This window comes from Haliaeetus albicilla, chromosome 21 (genome assembly GCF_947461875.1).
Source record: "Haliaeetus albicilla chromosome 21, bHalAlb1.1, whole genome shotgun sequence".
Lineage (NCBI taxonomy): Eukaryota > Metazoa > Chordata > Aves > Accipitriformes > Accipitridae > Haliaeetus > Haliaeetus albicilla.
This window is the reverse complement of record NC_091503.1, coordinates 7074237-7095029: the sequence shown is the minus strand read 5'-3', so window position 1 is coordinate 7095029 and position 20793 is coordinate 7074237. Positions and strand designations below refer to the sequence as shown.

General features: G+C 36.7%; 1 protein-coding gene across 4 annotated transcripts in view; it reads left to right on the top strand.

Moving 5' to 3' along the window:
* Positions 1–20793, top strand: part of CDH12 (cadherin 12) — a 367336-nt gene that overhangs the window by 223733 nt on the left and 122810 nt on the right. The gene's annotated exons all lie outside the window — the stretch shown is intronic.

Sequence of the window (20793 nt, the reverse complement as noted above, 5' to 3'; positions counted from 1 at the left end):
AAAAAATAAATAAATAAATGCCTAACCTATTCTTTTGTTTTGGAGGAACTGTTGGGGTTTTTTTTTAAGAAATTGTAATTGATCCTACAAAAAATGAATTGTTCTGTCCTCTACACTTATTACCATAACTATAAAGTACTGTGATTCAGAGAGGTGCTTTTATGGGCCTCATTACTAAGGCATCTGAACATCGCAATGATTATCCTTGCAGTGGCTCTGTGAGGCAGGAAAGTATTAGCTCTCTCCCATAAGTAGGGAGCTGAAGCACAGGAAAGACTGAATTACTTGTCAGAGTAATTATCAAAATTATATTGAAACCCTAGAGACTAAAAAGTCCATCCTTCTGATTTTTTTATTATTTTTACGTGTGGGGTTTTTTAATATATAAATAATGGTCTACAGTTTTATATTGTCTGAATTGACAAGTAGGGAGTTCTGTCTATGCTGAACAACACAGTAACTGAGAGAGCTGGGCAGATCTGCCTACCTGGAAATGAAATAAAGGATTACTGATTAAATTTCTCTACATCCAGCCACTGCAATGCTCTTTAGATTGAATAGTTAGCTTCCAAGTCCATTCCTAGTCTTGACATTAATAAAGTCAAATTTGTAACTGCAAGGTGAAGTAAGCTCAAAGGGAAGAGGGAAGCGGAGAAAAGGGCGGTGTTGTCAATGCCTCACTAGCCTATTCATGGATCATGAGACTAGACGACAAAATTATTAAAATAACAGAGAAAACAGGCAATCGGAAGTATTGTGCTCATAATAATCTGTCTGCGTTATGCTTCATGCTTCTTCACTTGTGTTCCTTGGAATAGATTGTTAACATGTTTCTTTGGGGAGCCCAGCCCCAGAGACTGATTCTGAAGTAATGGCTTCCTCAGTGTATTAAATAATTCTGACAGGCTGTTCGTTTTCTTTAATTATCTCCAAGTATCAGTGGTTAAAAACTTCTAAAAAATAATGGTCTAAGTAATTAGCCTATTGGCATTACTTTTCCTATAGGCTATACAAAATAATAAGAAATGTGTACTGAATTTGATCACATTTTATGCATTATACAGATAATTTTGTATTACTATGGAAAACATAAAATGGTATTATTTGGGGGGGAAAAAAAGCCTGCAACCCCTCTGCCCAATATCCACAAGACAGGAACAAAAGATTCTTTCATTCTGTGTGTTGGTGTGAGCTCTATTGCCATGTTTGTTAATGATGGACAGTTGGTATGCTATGAGTTACATAAATATGCAGAAGTTATTTGCTTCAGTAGTTTATCTCCAGTGTTACTTTCCAGTGATGTAGCTCAAATGGCAGGAAAAAAGTAAGTTACAAAGATAAATATAGGTAAAATTGTCCAAGGACTTTGCAAAGCCATTGATATTGTATCACGATCATGTATTTAAATAGCTGAAAGTCATTTATAGTCATAATATTCATGGGTGTTATAAACTAAAGGACAAGATGAAGAAGGGCCTAAAACAATGCCTACAACAAAAGGTAATGGTGACATTTGTCTAAAAGCTGCCAATAGCCCACACATTTTGACAGACTTTATTAACACAAAACCTTTTCAGAAAATTGATCTTCAGATTCAGGGATTTTAAAGTAAATTTACATTTTTTCCTGATAAATTGCAGTTCACATTATGGCACCACTAATTTTATAACCAGCTGATGAGAGCTGCATATCTTTACTTAAAGAGAAATCACCTTGGTTTACAATGCAAACATAGCTAAAGCCCACTTCCATTTTGAGCTGTGTCCAAAAATTAAATTGGACCTTTCCTAAAAAATTCTTTTTGATTCTCTCAAAATAAAGAAGTGGATATTATTCTTCTTAAATACTGAAGTCCTGACCATGTTTCAGAATCATTGCATTTGCACGTTACCTGATAGCTGGCAAATCTCCATGAATGTTTTTGTTCTGATCTAAAGTGCACTTTTGAGGCAAATGTCTTGATTGTTCAGACTTACTGTACGTGTGTTCACATCAGGAGAGGTCTTGCAGAGTACAAACGAGATCACTTCTGGATAAAAATAAGCCAAGAGGATGCACTACATGAATTGGCACTTAGTCCATCGAACCAGATGAGATCTTGTCCACAGCAAAAAAACCCTGAAGTGTATTTATTATGGCATCGTTCCTCAGCATCAGCTGCTTCATTCTACAGATCCACTCTTACCGGTTCACATTACTTGCTAACATAGGTACAGCTTGTGTCTAATAAAAAATAGATATGGAGAAACTACCCAAGGCTAGGTGAGTGCTGGCATGTTTAGTCAGCCCACTTTCCCTAAATTTTATTTAAATTTTGCAGTCCTTTTAAGAGGAGCTACTGAGCAGAAGTGATTTATACAGTCAAGTGTCCAAAGGTGAATAAGAAATTATGCAGAATAGTAGTATAAGGTAGGAGAGTATGATCTCAGTTTTGGAGTAGCTCTTTGTGATGTTTATATTAAGATTTATATTCATACAACTTATATGCATAAGTATGTCATATTTTTGTGCTTGTAAGGTACACATCTCATAGTCTACAATCCCTGAAAAGTCGAGGTACTAGAAAATAAGTCTTTACATGGGTTGCACAAAATCAGAGCAAAGACAGGCTATTGAGTTAGAAGAAATGAGCTTCCAAGGTACAGAGGCAAGAGAGGTGCCTGAGCAAAAATTTCCATTGCTTGTTCATATGTATATCCTGCTGTGCTGTTGAATCACTTTTTAAACAAATAACCCCCAAATTCATGGAGTCATGTATATTTATGGAGTCTAGTATATATATGCGTGTGTGTGTGTGTGTGTGTGTACTTGTACATATTCACAAAAATGTCTATGGTCTATGATCTGCATGTGAGGTCTACAGAGGGAATACAAGTACAAAATAAAGCCTGAGTAAAAATTTGCCCATACACTGCCTTTTTGGTTAATTCTCTCTCTTATTTGTGTTAGAACATGTTCAGCCATCACTTTTCTCAATGTGAAAAAAATGTACAAAGAACACTAAAAACGATGCGACAGATCAAATTTATGTTGAAGTCACTGAGAGATTTCCATTGTAATAAATTTTGACTTTATCCTAACTGATTGATAAGACAAAGCATGAAACAGGCAATGCAAAGTTATAAGAATCATGACAGAGAAATGAAAAATTATTTGTTGATGTATTTGGTTTAGGAAATATGTTCTATTTAAATAGACTTTTTCACGGCAATAATGAAAGGTAACATGAAGTCTAGTTTGTTGGTTTTTTTTAAATGGAAAGAAAATTAAAATAGTCCAACTCAAAAATGAATCTTTGAAGAGAAAAATTTGGGTGTGGAAAAGGGTAGAAGGAGTTACGAAGAACAGAAGTCATCTTCTAAATATTGGATTATGCTCTTAACAGTATATTTATTCCTGTGAAGGCCAGTACTTTCTTCTGAATACGTGCTCATGAACATATTCACTGTAATTTTTTCTAAACTACAAAAATTAATATTTCAAAACTTTTTATATATGAAAGAGATGAGAAAGGATGCATACATTATTCACAATCTGTGATAGAGAAGTCTTGTATGTAGAATGCAGTCTAAAATGCCATCTGTTTTTTCCTTTAAGATTCTCATAAAATGCATATTTTTAAAATACTTGGCTATGTAAAATTAATTTGCCCTTTCTTTTGGAAACATTTGCTAGCTGTTTTGCAACATCCATTAGTAATGCATATGATTTACACGTTTGATCTTTTTTTTTTTCTCCTTCTTTTCTCTTTTTTCCACTTCCATGTCTCACCAAGAAAAGAACTACTCTAAATCAAGCATACAGAAAACATGTGGGTGTATGTTTGTGTGTGTAAAACCAGCAGCTGGGGAAACTCCATTTGATTATTTACTTTTGTGCTAGTAAATGATCCAAGTTTTCTTCTCGTAGGCCCTCTAGTTCCACTGTCTCGACCTTTAGTGTTTTCATCCTTAAACCTTCATTGAACTGACCCAGTTTCATACGGGAGGAGGACAAGTTTGCTTTAGCTGGTGTTCTCTGTCGAGATCATCATCTCTGCTCTTCTGAATCAGCTGGAGTTACTGGGATTGATCATTTCTTAGGTGTTCCCAGCTGAAGCTGTATAAAGTTAGATTATTCTGCTTCACTTCTCTGATCTTTGTTTGGGGTTCTGTGGCTTGAATGAAAAGCAAACTTAATGCTCATCTACAGCTGCTATTGTGCTGGAAGGCAGCTAAAAGATAGAGTACTGCCATTAAAGTCACTACATTTTCACTGAATTCTGTTTACAAATTGTACCATTGAGCTACTTTGTACCCTTCTATTTCTTTGTCTGTTTCCCTTCTCCTAAGTAGAGTTGATGATGCCCTCTGTAAATTGATGTACAGTTATCATCTGTAGCTCGTATATGAACGGGGGTTTGTAGAACCTGAACATCATTAACTTTCCTGTGTCAAAGTCCGTAATACCCCCAGGACTTTGGCAGTGTGTTGCTACTCAAATCCTATATACACCCCACAGTGCTGATATGGGCTGCTAATTTGCTGTTGCCATGAGTAGTTTATTACTTTGCCTGTACACAGGGAAAAGTGCTTTTCCATCCTTTTCACAGCAGGAAGGACTGCTCAGCAAGGAAATGTAGGAGTTCTTGTGGACTAAGTAGAGAAAGAGCTGGTTTCTGCTGCCCTGGCGGAGCACGACACAGGTACTTCTCCCGTGGGAGAGAGGTGGGTGTAGCAGCAGGATCAGCCCACAAAACGTGGTCAGTAGTGCTGGGAGAACAAAGGTTTATTTGCACCTTTGGGAGGTCATCTGGAAGCACCTTACAGCCTTCCCTCAGTGGTTCTGGTGCGTCTGTGTTGCTGTGCCGAGGAGGGATGTATGTTAGAACGCTGCACTGCAGTCACAGCGAGAAATATCCTCCAGCTGAGATACGTAACCGCTCCTTTATAACCTCTTCATAGACAGGCATGTATCTCTTCTTAGCTGTGCTTCGTACAGCCCAGCCTGGCTGAAACACCTACTCATCTGTCTATCAAAGTCATGACATTCACAGCTCACGGGCAAGTTGGAGAGCCACTGTTATACCATTTTTTTCCATCTTCCAAAAATGTTTCTTGTTGCTCTTTCTTAAAAATGAAAAGAGTGCCTTTCGAGGGCAAACTTCTTCAGTAGAGAGGGCGTGTATCAAAATTTTTTTGAGGGGGACGTTAATCAGCATTTCTGAGGTTCCTTCATGTGTATGAACAGAACAATATTTTTATTCGTGGAATGAAGGGAGGTCTTCAGATTCTCCCGTTGTTTCTCTTCTAAAATACAGGTTCTGTTTCACATTCATCTCACACTTAAGAATGAATTTGTGTAGGTTTATCTTTACAAGGGTAAAGATGAGAGTTTTTACTGAAAAAGAAAAATCCCAAGGAATCCCATATTCCCTGGTCAGTCCTGTGGTGCTGATACTAAAGGAGTCACACAAGCCCCAGAATTGTCACCAGGGGTGTGCAGTACTAACACAGCTGACTACAAAAGAGATGCTTCAGGAAGTCAGAAATGCTACACTCCTACTAGCTGCAGCTGGTATATCAAATTAGGAAGAAAGTAAATTACTGTTGCTCCAGGTACCAGCTGTTCCAATAATGAAAACTCCACTTCTTAGGAGTACTGTTTAAAACAAACTAATTTTAAGGTTACTTTTATCTTCTGGGAGATTGGTGTTATAATGGCTTGTTAATCGTGCTGGCTAAGCCCAGTCTAACTAGGTCATTAAGTTAATGAACAAATTAGCAAAGAAATCTTGATGTATTTATGAATTTCAAAATCTTTAGCAGGGGTGTTTCACTAATTTCATCCATTTTTAAAGAATATTTATAGAAAATTTAGTATTCAGTTGAATTCTTACAGAAGAACATAATCCTGTAAGTGTGCTGGGACATAGTTTATTCATGATTTCATGGCAGGAAATTTCATTGTGACAGGTGTTCAGCATCCCACAACACCAATTCATGCTTCCTGTAAATGTATCGTTAAAATGAAAAATACGCACTTTTAAGGCACACATATAGTAAATCAAAAGCTTGTTTTTGCTTAAATATTTTCTTTTGTCTGTGCTAGATGATTTTTCAAAGCATATTTTGCAGCACTCAAAACAAGGCCAGCTGGATGCCAGCAAGGGATGAATCTATTCTGAAAGCTTAAAAAGGGCCACTACAAGTGAATGCTCTATTCTTTTCATACCCCTAAGCCGGCCTCTCAAAAGACTTAGGTTTAGAGTAAAGGATGTAGCTCTAAATTGGATCTCATAGCAGCTCAACAAGAATGGCTATTTCCCTGTGCAGGTGTGGAAGGTGAGGGTAGGAGTGGGAAGCTCTGCGCGTAAAGCCTTTTTCTTTTTCGGTCCTTACTGAGTCGGACTCCCCATTGTTCCTTTAATAGAACAAGCTCTATGGGGCACGTGGCTGGTACAAATAGACCTGTGCCTTGCTGCGGATATGAGTTTTGGCAGTTACGTGTTATTCCCTATACGTAAATAAAGTGCAGTACGACAGAGTACAGCCTTACATGTCTTTCCACGGGTGCCTTGCACGCTGTGTTTTCAGAGGCTGCACCTGCTATGTTCATCTAGTCACACACTGTCATCATTGTCCAGGAGGTAGATCTTGCCTTCTGAAGGAGATAGGAAAATATAGCTTGCCTCAATGCTAGAGAGCGGTACTCTTCGATTACTGTAAGCAATACTTGCAAGAGAATATTCTTGTAAGGCAGTTTTCACTGCACTAAATCTATACAATACAGTTCTGCAGGAGATAAATCACCGTTGGATATCCTTGAAAGAAATGAGATTTCCTAACAAACAGCTTTGCACTGAAAAGAAATATTTTAATAATCAGTTACTAGAATTAGAAACACTAGCTTTCCACAGATTCAGTAATCTGTAGATCTAGAGTATTTTCCTCTCAAAAAAGATGAGCAACGGAAGTAACTACTGTTTTCTGGCTTACTCATTTTTGGCAAATTCATTAGTCAATAAGTGTAATTACCTGTTCATTCCCTGATTTGGTTTAAGCAAAAGCACTCTGTTTATATATAACCTACCCAAATGAATAAGTTTCTTGCAGTAATTGACTTATCATCCTATGTAAATTAGACCACATTATCCTTTATTGTTAAATTTAGTTCAATTTATGGTGCGACTATTCCTAGAGTAAGAGTTTCATTAACAAACAGATGCTAATTAGTTTAGGATTAACTGATCTAATTCTAAATAGGTACCAGTGTTCTGTGATCTCATTAACAAATCTGTAGTTTCTATACATATGTCTTTCAGGTATAGTTAAAATTAATCTGTCACCAGATTGTATGTTTTCTTAAGGTGCCTTATTCACAGTAGAGATTCTCTGTTATTCAGTGGGTAAAAATATTTGTCAGAACAAAGAAGAAATTTGTTCTTTATCATGACTCATGTTTAAATTGTCTTTTTAGAGAGGCAGAAACATGTTTCTCAATCCTGGTTTCTGTATTTGGAGGAAGCGTCATAAGATGATCAACTTGAGAACTGTGTTGCAAATCCATGAAAACTTCAAGGCAGACAGCTAAAGAAATAGATGATGTTAGATGCTTAGAAGGTCTCCAGCCAACAGATTTATTATTATTTAACAGCTAAGTCTGTTCTTATGGTCAAAAAGGGCACGTGCAAATCACCTATCACAACAAAGAAGTATTTTTTAGGAAAATTGCTAAAAAATGCTTCCCTTTGTGAATATGACTTCCTCGATCATAATTAGCAGCTAGTGAAAATCAGGTGAACTTAGTTATCAATAGCTGCAACATTTGTCAGTTAAAGAAGCCTTACTTCTTTGATCATTAATACATGGATAAAAAGCCTGTCACATAGCAAGTAACTCCTGCACCAGTGGAAGGATCTCACAGTAATTTCGGTCCAACTGAAGGTTTATTGTTAAAATTGCAAAAAGCATTATTTGATCAAGTTCATCCCATCCCTTGAATCTTGAAGCAATCAAAAAATATTATTTGAAGGTTCTGTAAAATCAGAGAGAGAGGAGGAGGGAGGGACGGAGGGAGAGAGATGGTGAATGATTTCCACACAAGAAAAGACAATACTTTTGTTGTTTCCATTTTGAGATCTTCAGTTTGTTAAAACTTAAAAGTGGAAAGAAAATTTACCTAAGTGTGTGAATTTGAACAAAAGAAAATGTTTACTCTCACTCTGCAGGAGAGTACCCTGCTAGTACTCTGCAGGACAGTACTCTGCTAGTACTTGTAAGACCCTAAGTATTACGGAATAAAATTGGAGACGATGGGAGTTTTGCCATTGACTTTCTCGAGGCCACGATTTAAGCTTTATGGACACAGTTAGGCTTCCCTGGAGCCTGGAGAGATTTTGCCCTTGTAAATTATTTTCCCCAGGACTTCTGGAAGAACCATCTGCAGAAGGATTAGGAACAAATTAACACCTCTGTTGTTTCATTGAGCAGCTCTATCAGAAAAGGGATGGAATATCAACTCACCCAGACACAGCTCTTCTACCTCGCTTCCCGCTTCTTCCCTCTTCCAAGGTCTCTGTAGCAATAACCCTGCTGCCCTCTGTCTCTGGGGTAAAATGACTCTATGCTCTTCTCTTCCTTTGCCATCCCTAATAGCAGCAGCAGAGGTGGCTGTTCTTTCATCGTCTCGTCAGTATAAAACATAAGTAGAGCCACAGCTATAGAAAACAGAGATCTTACCACAGCCATGCAATCTTTTCTGTTTCAAATTATAACGCTCTTTAATTTCTTTATCTGTTACAGTGTATTCTCCGCTGATTCCTAAGAACACTTTTCTTTATCCATTAAAAACAAGAGTAAATCTTGCAAGTAAATGCTTATAGCTAGAATATAACTTCATGTAAACTCAACACATTTTTTAAAAAATTGCATTGGGACAATCCAGCAGAGACAATCACCATTCAGATTTATAATTAAACTGCTCCATTTGAGCAGAAATGATTTAGGCTTGAGCTGTGGAGGATATTTTTCTCTTGCTTGTTAGTACATAGGTGTGACGTTTTTATTAAAAAGAAGGCATACCAATATTCTCACACAATGCAGCTTAATGATATGTGAAATATGAATGTATCCATAACTTACAATATATACGGGATTTCTGTGATTTGATTCAGTTCTGCATACTGCCATATAAATGCTGCTTGTTTTAAATAATCCAAGCCTGAAGAACAAATTCTGACAGTCTACCTGTGTCTTAAGAACCTACTTTTCTCCCACTCAAAGTTTGATTAATTAAAAGACCCCACTGAAAAAGGAATTTTCTGACTTGCAAAACTGCCAAAAAAAATTCCTGTAAGTCAAGCCAGAAGAAAATGGAAACTATGCAGTGTGTCACTTATCTGTATTGTACCGATTTTCTTGGTTTATTTATTATATTCTCTAACTTACTAAATTTTAATATCATGAATAGCACCTCATATACATTCTATTGAAATGACTGGTACTATTCCTGAATACCCTGATTATATTCAATTGAGTAAAAAATTATAGATATGACGCCTTTGTTACTATTTCTAAATCTCTGAAATTGGAAATAAAGTTCATATCCCTGCCAGCTATATCAATAAAGTTCTTCAGTTTCTAAGGGAGCTTGAAAGTAATACAACCTTTTTCTCAAGTAGGCCTTCTCCCTCTGCCAGTATGCCCCAGCTTCCACCACTGATTTTAGTTGTCATTCTGAAAATACAATGATGTCGTGTTGCAGTACGGACATCATGATGCAGGAGGCGATGTGCAAGCAGGCCTGCAAGGGGTACGCTCCTTAAGCACTTTGATTCCTCTTCTTCCAGAGCGACCGCATTTACTCAGCCACCTCAAAATCATGTTTCTGCTCCTCTTTCTGTAGTAGCGCTTCATCCATCTCATTCTCTTTTTAATTTGTTGAACCTACTTACATTGAGGCCACAAAATTTCCTAAGTTGCTGCTCTGCTGTTAAGTAATCACTGCTTGTCTCTTATCAATTTCTTGTTGGTCCTTGAGACAAAGAATGTGAGTTGATCAGACCAGAAACCAGCTTCAGCAAGTAGTTTTAGGAAGTGGAGGGACTGCTATTTATTGCATTATTGTTTGAATTATACCTAGACCTCAGTCAGTATCGCAGGAAGTTTGTCTCCACACTGTAGCAAATGCACAGCAAGTTACAGTTTCATACCCAAAGAATATTTAACCTCAAACTACTTTGAATGTTTCAGCAAAATGAAAGAAATAGGTACAACGCAACCCTTTCCTATGCTGCTTCTGGAACCTGAGGAAAATCAGCAGTTGCTGTGTGAAAAGGCAATTTCATTAATATAGCCTTTAAAAATACTGTTCTGAGGAAATCTTGCAGCTGGAACATGATTCACACAATTGCGCTTTCTTGGCATTGACGCATCTGGGCACAGAAGTCGTCTTTCAGCTTCTCTGCTCTGCCTTCTATTCCTATATCTCATACGCATTAAGCGTTATTGATTCATGACTGCTGGATTATTTTGCATTTTATTTTGTGGTGTGGTGTGCTTGTTTGCCTCGGTTTTTTGGGCCCACTGAACACAAAGATTAAAAATTCAGAAGTTATTATGTTTCACTCATAAAATTCTGTGCCTGTAAATGCCTTAAAATTATCCCTCTAATATATGTGTTGAAATTAATATTTTTTCACCTCTGTGATAAAATCTAAGATATTTTTTTTTCCTGTTCAGAAAAGAGAAGTGGTCAAATAGTTTATACCTTGTCACAGTGATAGACAGTTTGAGGCAGAATCTTTCTTCTCTGTCATTCCCTACCTGTTCTAGTGTGTCATTATCAAACAAAAAGAGACACCTTAACTGACAGTGCTTTACAGCAAGTGTGATTTACAGAACAAGTTTTTTGTGTTTAACATAACATTAAATTTAAATACATGAGGAAGAGAGTTTTTATATTCATTTGCAATGCAGTCAGTGAAGAAAAGTATTTGAAATAATGAAAAAAAATGTATTAAGGGAAAGATCAAAATGAAGAAAGTTTAATCAGCACCAACAGAATTTAATAGGCCTTTGCTCTAAAACCCCCCGAGATCAGACTGGAATTGAAGAGCATACTGATATAAATAAAAAATGAAATAGCAGAAGATTTATTTGCTACTTAAAGTTCCAATCAATGTCAAATTAAGCATAAGCTTTTATAATCGGTTTAGAATCTTTGACCTCTCCAAATGCAATGGACTTAAACTGATACTCCTTCAGCATATGTTTCCAGCTACATGTTTACTCAAAAAGGAGGACACCCTATAGCTCTAGTTTTTCTTTTCATGTTCTAACTGCAGGAACCTGTTCTTTTTGATTTATGACAGACCTCCTGTTAAAAGTACTTAGAAGTTGTTTATTTATCAGTGATTTTTAAAAATTTATTGTTTATTATCATTATCATCTTTGGGATATACACACAGAAAAGATTTCAGCATAGGTAGACCACTGGGTAACGCAACGGGAGTCTGTGTGGTGATCTGTGTCCTTTCACATCTCTGCATGTCAGAGAACTGTGGCTTCCTGAAGTAGGGTAAACCTAGTTGAGGGAGTCTTACGGAAGGTATGCTTCTAGGAACTATACTGAGGCTTTGACCTTCTGGAGACGCTCCCTCTGGATATTTTGCAGAGCTGAGTCAGGGAGCCGGGGACAGGCTTGGGATTCACTTTGTGTGTGGTCAGGTCCACCATTTCTACCACGGTGGAGGTCAGCTAACCCCTAACCACAGTTTCTGTGTTAGAGACTGATTAACAGTAGAAGGCAACTGGCTTCATGACTGCTATGCCTTTGGATGTTTATGTAGTTGGAGTTATATTTTTTCTAGTTGCAGTTGGGGTGGGGAACCGCGTGCTGCTCCACAGCTAGTGTCCCTCATACAGGTTGCTGCCTCCTCAGAAGAGCGACTCCAGCAGGAAGTTTGAGTTTTCCATAAATAATTTCAGAAGAGCTAGGCTTACCAAAGCCAGCTATTCAACTGCTTTAACTTGATGGGACAGTATGATGTAAAGAAGTTCAAGGGAATTCAGTTAGCTCCAGGCATTTGGGCTGAAGTGAATGCCACCAAGGGAAAGAGCGGAAAGCTGCTCAGAGCCACGATCTCTTCCAGCAGTGGATGTCATTCCATAGCCCCTGTTTGCCATGGCAGCCGTCAACAGGCAGCTGTCTTTTTGTCTGTCACTTCAGAAGCAGAATGGCATAGAGTACGCTGTCTTCCCTGTGACATATTCATAGCTAATACTACAGCCTACACAAAGGTATTCCCACTGGCATCAGTAGGGCAATTCCTGTGAGAGAAAAAAAAAATCATGCAACTGAGCAGCTGTAGCTATAGCTTCCATGGGAAATTAAATCTCAAGAAAAAAATGTCCATAATGTCATGACCCCTCATTAGATGGGATGAGGAATCTCATACATTGATCATGTTGGGTTTGGTATTCAAGCATGTGTCCTCTGATGCTAATGGTATTTTCCATGTAAAGCCCGAGTAGGTAATATGTGAGGAATAAGGAAAATAAACTATGATTTTATACCTTGTAGCTTAAGGTATCTGTAGAGTGTAATTCTACAGAAAATGGATCACATTCACACACCCTTGAAAGAAAATAGATTTTGTCATTTCACTTCACGAGCATAAACACCTTATTTTAGACTGAAAATATCTAACTTTGCCAACAGCCTAATTTCAGTGACGGTTTGCAATATAAAGTTCCTGCTTGTTCTCAACTTTTTGAACAGTGGTTATCTGGTGATCTTCAGAGAGACTATCTTCATAAATATAATTAGGCAGTCATTAGAAAGTATAAACTCTCCTCTAATAGATGTCTTACAAATTTTGTTACAGATATAGCATGTTTCATGTAAAGGCTTCCTAAGTCTCTAGTATCTATTTTTATTATATTTATTCATCCAGCATAATTCATATTTTCATGCATTGATCTTTTATATATGTTGTAGAAGGAATACAGCAGGGAACATAATGCAAAATAATATATTACTCTCAGTATGTGGCATCCAGAGAGATGCAGGTCTTTTGATATTCTTACAGCGAGTCCTGTTTCAAAAAGGAAATACTACAATCATATATACTACCTAAAAAGAGCACCACCCCTCTATACTTACCAATTTAATTAATTACAGCAATGCCATTGGGTGTTTTGCAGATCTTGCACCATTAAATAGCAAGAATGTTGAATTTGATTGTAATGTTGTCTTTTCTTCATTTAGTTTTCAGAATTAAAAAATAAGCATTGCCTTGAAAAGGAATACAAGTATCTGCTGCTGAAAGCTGGGATGATTTTTTTCCCCAGACCCCTGTTTGTGGCAAATTCCCTTCCCTCATTTCTCCGTTCCAGGCATCAATGTTATGCTCCCACTTAGCCACTGGGACTCTAGCCAGGCACTGGTACAGAGGGAGCGCCAGTGCTTTCACAGGTGTAAATCAAACCAGCTCCACTGGTGCCAACTGCAACGCATTCGGTTGTAACAGGCGATGTCTTGCACGGGCTCCTTTGAACCACAAGATAGTTTACCATAGATTTCAAGTGCACAGTAGTGAAAAAAAAGGAAAAGGCCACATCTATTCATGGGGATGCAGGGCACAACCTCACCTTTTCCATATGATGCATTAAGGTCTTTGGACTGAGAGGGTTTCAGATTCAATCCCCTGCTCTGTTGCTGTTAAATACTTTGAAAAATTCTGAAATTATAAAAATTTAATGAGATGGTGAAATCATTTTCCACTGAGCTGTCAGCAGCAGCTGCATGCTTCATTGTAGCTGATATTACTTCAGCAGGATGTATAAAATTGCACTGGAGAAAGAAGAAATTGGAAGTTGATAAATTTCCTCAAATTTTGTCTTCTGTTGTTGTCTAATGGCCAGTACTGGAATTTGTTGTTGGAACCTGTGATTACGTTCTTACTTTACCATGGTAATACCTAGATGCTTCAGCAGATTCATGGTCCCATCAGCTGTCACCATTCTGCAGAACATTTCTTTCAAATGGAACTCAGCATAACTGTGGACTTAAACCTCTCAACATACACAGAGCACATTGTGATATGGAGTTATACGAGTTCAATAAGAATAATTTAATAAAAAAAAATTTCCAATATTGATTCTTACATTAAAGTTTAAGAGAGAGGACCGGGACACAGTGTTTCTGTATGCATCAACTCCAGCTGAAATGGTCATGTAAATGTCATCATCAGAAATATATGCAACTCGTAGCTTATATATGTAATTACTTGTATAATCAAGTTGTAATGAGATATTATTGATAGATTTTTATTCTTTCAGTATTTTACTAGTGCACATTTTTTTTAATTTAGCAATTTTTTTCTGTCTATGGGCAATTGCATTTCATGACAGAAAAATATTTTTATTTTGGAATGTGCTTTTGCAACTGTTATTATTGAATTCCACATGGTGCAACAAAAATATTCTTGTAGAACAGAATTAGAAAAATAACAATCCCTGACCCCTCAAGTCAGTGATGTTGATAGGAATGAAGATTCATTTGAACTGACCAGGTCAGGTACTGTTTTTATTCCTTGCTAATGACTTATTTGCCATCATTACTACACTCATTATTGGAAAAGTCTGGTCTGATTTAGTATGCTTAAACTAAATCCCTGTGACAGAAGGAGATAATGTTTTATTTAATTGGATAATCGGTGTTTTAATTTAAATAAAGCTCAGCTTTATTTGCCAAACAGGACTCATTAGAAAAAGAGTAGAAAACATTTTTGTTTAATTCCTCTTGAATAAGAAAGTATTCTAATCTAATTTGGACAGTGTACTAAAGAGACTTCAAAATGCAGAACCATGTTGTCTATTACCAGTTGTATAAAAACTAGACAGAATAATGCTAATTCTTGCAAGTAGGTATTTTACTAAACATCAGAAGAGAAGCCATAGCAATACATCCCTAAGAAAATTAGTCGTGGTGATAAGATATGCGCAGCTTGTTAGTTCAAATAATAATTTTTTTATCCTTGGTATATTTTTAATATTTATATTTATATATTTATATATATATGCATCCTTTAATTGACATTTTTAATTATTGTTTAAAATTCTCTTAGCACTAAGAAAGCGTAGTCATGCATGGGTTGTCTTTTGTAAAAGCCCTGTACAAAGCTAGTACGAAGACGCCCCTTTCCACTGCGAATAATTTTCAGTCTTAACAGGAATAAAACCATCTTGTACAAATGACCTTTAAAAAACATCATTCCTTTTTTTGTCCATCTTTCTTTTACCTCATCATTTTGTGGTTGGACTCGATGATCTTAAAGGTCTTTTCCAGCCTAAATGATTCTATGATTCTATGATTTTAGTTGCTACTTCTTTCCGTACTCCTATTTTGCAGATTGTTGTTCCTCTGACCCATTTTGTATTAGTGTCCTAACTCCTCCCAACACAAGCTTTAGTCTGCAGTCTTGCCTGGTTAGTGTGTGTTAACTGGCTATTCAGAAGATGCCCTAGGTAATCCAAATTTTTAGGATCAAGAAACATTTGCACTGAGTGTGTTGTGAGCAGATTTTGCCTGGTCCCTAAATGTCCTCTGGAGGGTGGGGGGCATGGGTGGGTGATGGAGAGGGGAGGAAAGAAAAAATATTTGTTTGGATTTGATTAGCAGCAATTGCATTGTTGGTTTTATTACTCAATTTCCTGAATTAGAGTCTCTTACAACCCCTCGCCCTCCCTTTTATCTCAGGAAAGTTTTCAACTTTTATATATTTTTAGATGGAAGAAAAAAAAAATATTTGAATAAAAGCAGTACATTAGAATCTAGTTACCAGTTTTTAAAAGGAACCGTGCAATCTGTGTAGACCATAGAGTTCTTGCCAATAGAAAATACGCGTAGAATAAGTATCTTTTAAAAGGGTAATGTTCCAAATAGAAAGGCTTCTTAGGTGGTTAGTATCAAAGGTTTCTCTAGGCTCATTTATACCCTCCTCTCCTGTAGTGGGCATCCCTGTTCCAATGCACTGACTTTTGCTGTAGAGGATTGCCAAAATAGCTCTGCTTGTGTCTATGATTTCCATACAACAGTGACCTTTTTTCCTTTCCTCAGTTCAGAACATCATTCCGGGTTTGCAGTCTTAGGTAATACTGGAGCTGACAGGCTATTTTGAATTCTTGAACAGTTTTCATTGCGCATCTTACCCAAGAAAGGGCAGGGGAAGGAACTGGTAACTACAGAGCAAATGGAGGTACTTGGAAGTAGATACAGGCAGAGGAAATAATGGAATAAGGTTCTAAAATATATTGCATAATGAAAAATTATGTAAAGATACAGATGTGGGATGGATAACTAGTACCATTCTGCATGCAAGGAAGGGTTAATATCTTGGAACATTTAGCAATGTTTTCAGTCCAAATATGCACTGCAATATAGCATTTAAATTGATCTACTAGCAATAAATAAGTTGAACAGTGAATTTTTTTTCAGCCTGTGAAATTGGCAATGGAATAAGACCTAGAATCTCAGAGCATACCACAGGGTGAATATATCAATTTAGGCATGTTAAACATTCCTTGACATTTAAAACTTTTTTACTTCCTCCTCTTTTCTTTCTCTACCTTTTTTTTTTACTGTATATGGATGAGAGATTCAGAAGGGGAACCAGTCAATTCATAAAACAACTTTTCAATGTCTGTATTGCTATGAAACTAAGATCACAGCAATCCTAGTGAATGTCATAGCCCTTGTTCTTGCATCCTCTGTGATTACTTCATTTTAAGGCTAGATTATTTTGCAATTTGTTAAGTTTCTTTTGCTTCTGATTTCTTTACCTATGTCTATGAATTTACAAATTTGACTTTCCAAGTAATTGTGAGTTTACTAATGCAAGTCATTGAAGTGTTTAATAAAAGAGAAGATGAACAGTTGAGCATCAGATGCATAGGATACTGATGAGCAAGTGAGCACCAAGGAACAAATACTTCTGATCCGTACTACTGCCATGTTGAATTTAGGTAGGAGTATATAGCAGTTCTTGAAGCACATTAGCTAATGCATTTCTTGATCTTTCATGTAGTTTCATGTAATATCAAATCATTTGTGCAGGTGTATGAATTCTTGAAGTGACATGGACTTTATAACACTGAGTTATTGAAGGAGTAAGGTCTTAATTTATTGCTAAAATACAAATAATCATACTGCTTGTTAGGAATTGGACATAACTGCCTGAAGAACTGAATAAATAATTTCTCCCAGGTGTGCTTGTAGTGAGTTGTTACCAACTTTTTCATCCTCTCTTAAGCAAACTGGCTTTCAGCTAGTTATAGGCTGAAGCAGATTGCTAGATCACATGGAGCTGTAGACTGACTCAGTCTGGCATCTGGTATTGGATATGATTCAAGAACACTGTCATAGTTTCTGCATAGATTTATGCAATGTATTTCACAATAATGTCCATCTTATTATTCATACTGGATTTTTTATCAGTCATTTCCTTTGCCATATGTGTTATTGTTTGCACATATTACCAAGAATTATGGGATGATATGTCTTTATCTGCCATCACAGAAGAATATTCATGATTTTCTGCACTAACAGAGTTTGCTGAAAAAAATCATTAATTTTACACTTGTGGCAGATTTGCCCAAAGATCTGACACCAAACTCTCAGTTACTTAGGTAGTGAGACTAACAGCACAGATTTGAGCAAAAGTAGAAATGAATCCCTCGAATTTGCAAACCTTTGTGGCTTTTTTAATATTCAGGATTTACAGAGAAAATGTAACAGGAAGAAAAATCCATATGAATACAATCATTTGTACCACCCTGTTGCAGTAAATTCAAGTAATTCTGAAATGTAAACACATTGCGGGGGAGGGTAGGTAAGATTTGAGCACTTGTTCCCTTGCCCTGTAGTTTTGCTCAAATAGCAGAAGAGCAAGAATTAGAAAATAAGTACAAGCAAGAAGAAGAAATGGAATACAAACCCAAAACTACTGCAGGACACAGTGTCAGAAGCACTAGTCTCTCACAAATCTTCTGTATGTTTTTCAGCACAAAAAATAAATGTCTTTTCTTCCAGTGCAATACAGCTTGTAACATATAAATCAGAGACACACTAGCAAGCACTTATTCTTTAGCCTAAACTGCTTTCTGGAAAATTTCAGGCATTGAAAAGTCAAGATTATTTTCTAGTGTTGTGCAATTCCAACCAATACTAGTTCCTCTCTCTCCGTCCTTGCATTTGAATCTCAGTATTGCATGCCTTTTATTGTTGGAGAATTTAGTTCATTTTAAATTAAATCAGTCAGCTATTCCCCTACAGTAATTAGACACTTTGTAATGTTGAATTGCCCCAGAAATTGCACAGCTCAATGTGGGTTACAAATAAGCATGCATTTGCCCATTGTCCAGCAATGGCATCTAAGAAGCCTATATAGAAATCGGCAGATTAGCATGATTTGATGAATAAATACAATGTGACGGATCCCAGCTAATGCAAAGCAATACAGCTCTGCTTAAATCAACAGAATGATTACTAGGTTATACTAGCTGATGGATATTTGTGAAGCACAGTAAACACATCTATAACTGTAGAATTGCTAATGCTGCCACTTACAAAGCTTTTTTGCTCCAATAGATTTGAAAAAAGCTATGCTTGTTCTTGTCTTTGTTTTTCATTCTTCCTTTCTCTTAGGAGCCCTTGTTTTGCTTTTTTCATGCTATACTTTTTACCTTTTTCCTCAACTCTAATTATTTCTCTCTAGTATAATCCAAGTCCTGGGGTAACACATGCAGTGCAGCCTGATTTGTTACTAGTTGAACATAAACCCTTCAGCTGGCCATCAGAAAGACACTCAACCATCCCAGCTTTAGTGCCAAATCTGATGACAGGAGATGGAAGTAGAGACAACATTCTTGGCACGCTTCCCTGTTTACAAATCCCTGCTTTGAAACCACATTCTTTTGCTCTGTGATATTCTTACTTCCAGGAGTGTGGAACAAGGTAGACTTCACAATAAAGCCCAGACAAATTTTATTTAATACAGCGACACAAGCAAGAAAATGGTGTGGTTCCCTCTATAAGGTTCTAACATTTTTTCTTTGAACTTTCTCATCATCATTTTGTGGTTTTTTTTTTTTTCACTCCATGTGTGTCTGTAAGCCTCTATATGATAATGGAAGGAAAATACTAAGTTTTAACTGAGCAAGGTATAATGGAACAGCAGGAAGCTTGTGAGCCACTTAAATTAAAATGATGAGGAAGAAATAGACATTAATTATCTCAGGCTGCGTTATCATTTCATTTTGCAAGCAAGGAAATATTTAACACCTCGGAAGCAAAATGCTTTACTTCGGACTGGAGAGATAATTTAAAATCGCATGCAGGGGGCAGCTAGATGAAAGATCAGAATCTAGTATATTCACTGAGCAGGAATGATGAGATGAAAAAGTAGACAAAGAAGAGACTATGTTCATGTTCGCTCTGTCCCACAAACCATGACCTCTTCCACAGTCACAAGGACCTATTTTCAATTTCAAGGCAATAGCTATAAATGTTAATAATTGCCTTTACCTCTTTCTCTGTAGCTTAGCTTCTTGCCCCATTACCAAAACCATTTAGTTTCTCAGTAATTCATTTTCTACATAATCTCCTTTCATGTCCCATGTTTCCTCTATTGTGTTTCACCTTGGGCAGTACATCATGTAAATAAAGCCTATATCCATAATCGCTTTACTATACTGCTTAAGGGAATTCACTCTTGAAAACTCCATTCCAACCTGTGTCCATTATAGTAGATCTCTTTAGTCCTCATTAGATGGGACAAGTGGGCGAATATTTTACAAGATATTTCAGCATCAATGATGTAACCTTGCGTACCTATTCAAAACTTAGATGTATTTAAAGGATGAGCATGAAACAGATAAAGACATCTGAGAAAGAAGTTCATCATCCTGTACTTCAATTTCAAAAATTCCTGCATTTGAAATAGTGTTTAAAGGCCACATTATAGTAGTATAGACACTGATCAAATGGCCAAAAACGTCCAAGAACTTGTATTCAAGTATATTTTCAAATTAGAAATAGATATTTAATGTACTAATAGCCTGGAAAATGTGTATATTGGTATTTAAGGCAGAAATAATTGAGTTAAGGCAGAAATGATTGAGTTCTGTATTCTTCCAATGAGGAAGAGAACTCCCAACTTCACACTCTCAGCAATGTGACTATCTCGGAAAGGACAGAAACAAACAATCAAATATTTGTGTAAATGGTAGTATTTTTAGTCCGTTTAGCACTTACTGTAATTAAGAGGTGTATATTGTCTTTTTTAAACCAGGTTTGACTTTGAGTTTGAATTTAGGATTCCGTCAAGCTCTTGTGTGTGAAATGAAAATTAGATACTTCTCTTCCACTTCTCTGAAAGCCAAATGCCTCTGAAAGCTTTTGACACTCTCTCATGTCATCTCATGTTTGTTTGACATGGTTGTTGGTGGTTTTCCATCCTTGGTCTTAAATTTCAGTTTATAACAAATCCGAAGCCCTGCTTCATTGCAGTTTTAGTAGTGGACAGTATTCATGGGAGAAAGCAGGTAGAATTTTGAAATGCTCTCTGTGCTGGGTACTAGATGGGAGTGAAAATATTAGATAACATACTACCTACATTTTTTTCCATGCACTTAGAGGCAGTTAAGGACTTATGAAGTTGGTTCCTCTAATGCTTTTATTACATAAGAGAAAAAAAGTAAAAATAATAATTGCCTTCCAGCATAGAAAAAGCCATTAATGTTCTTTTCC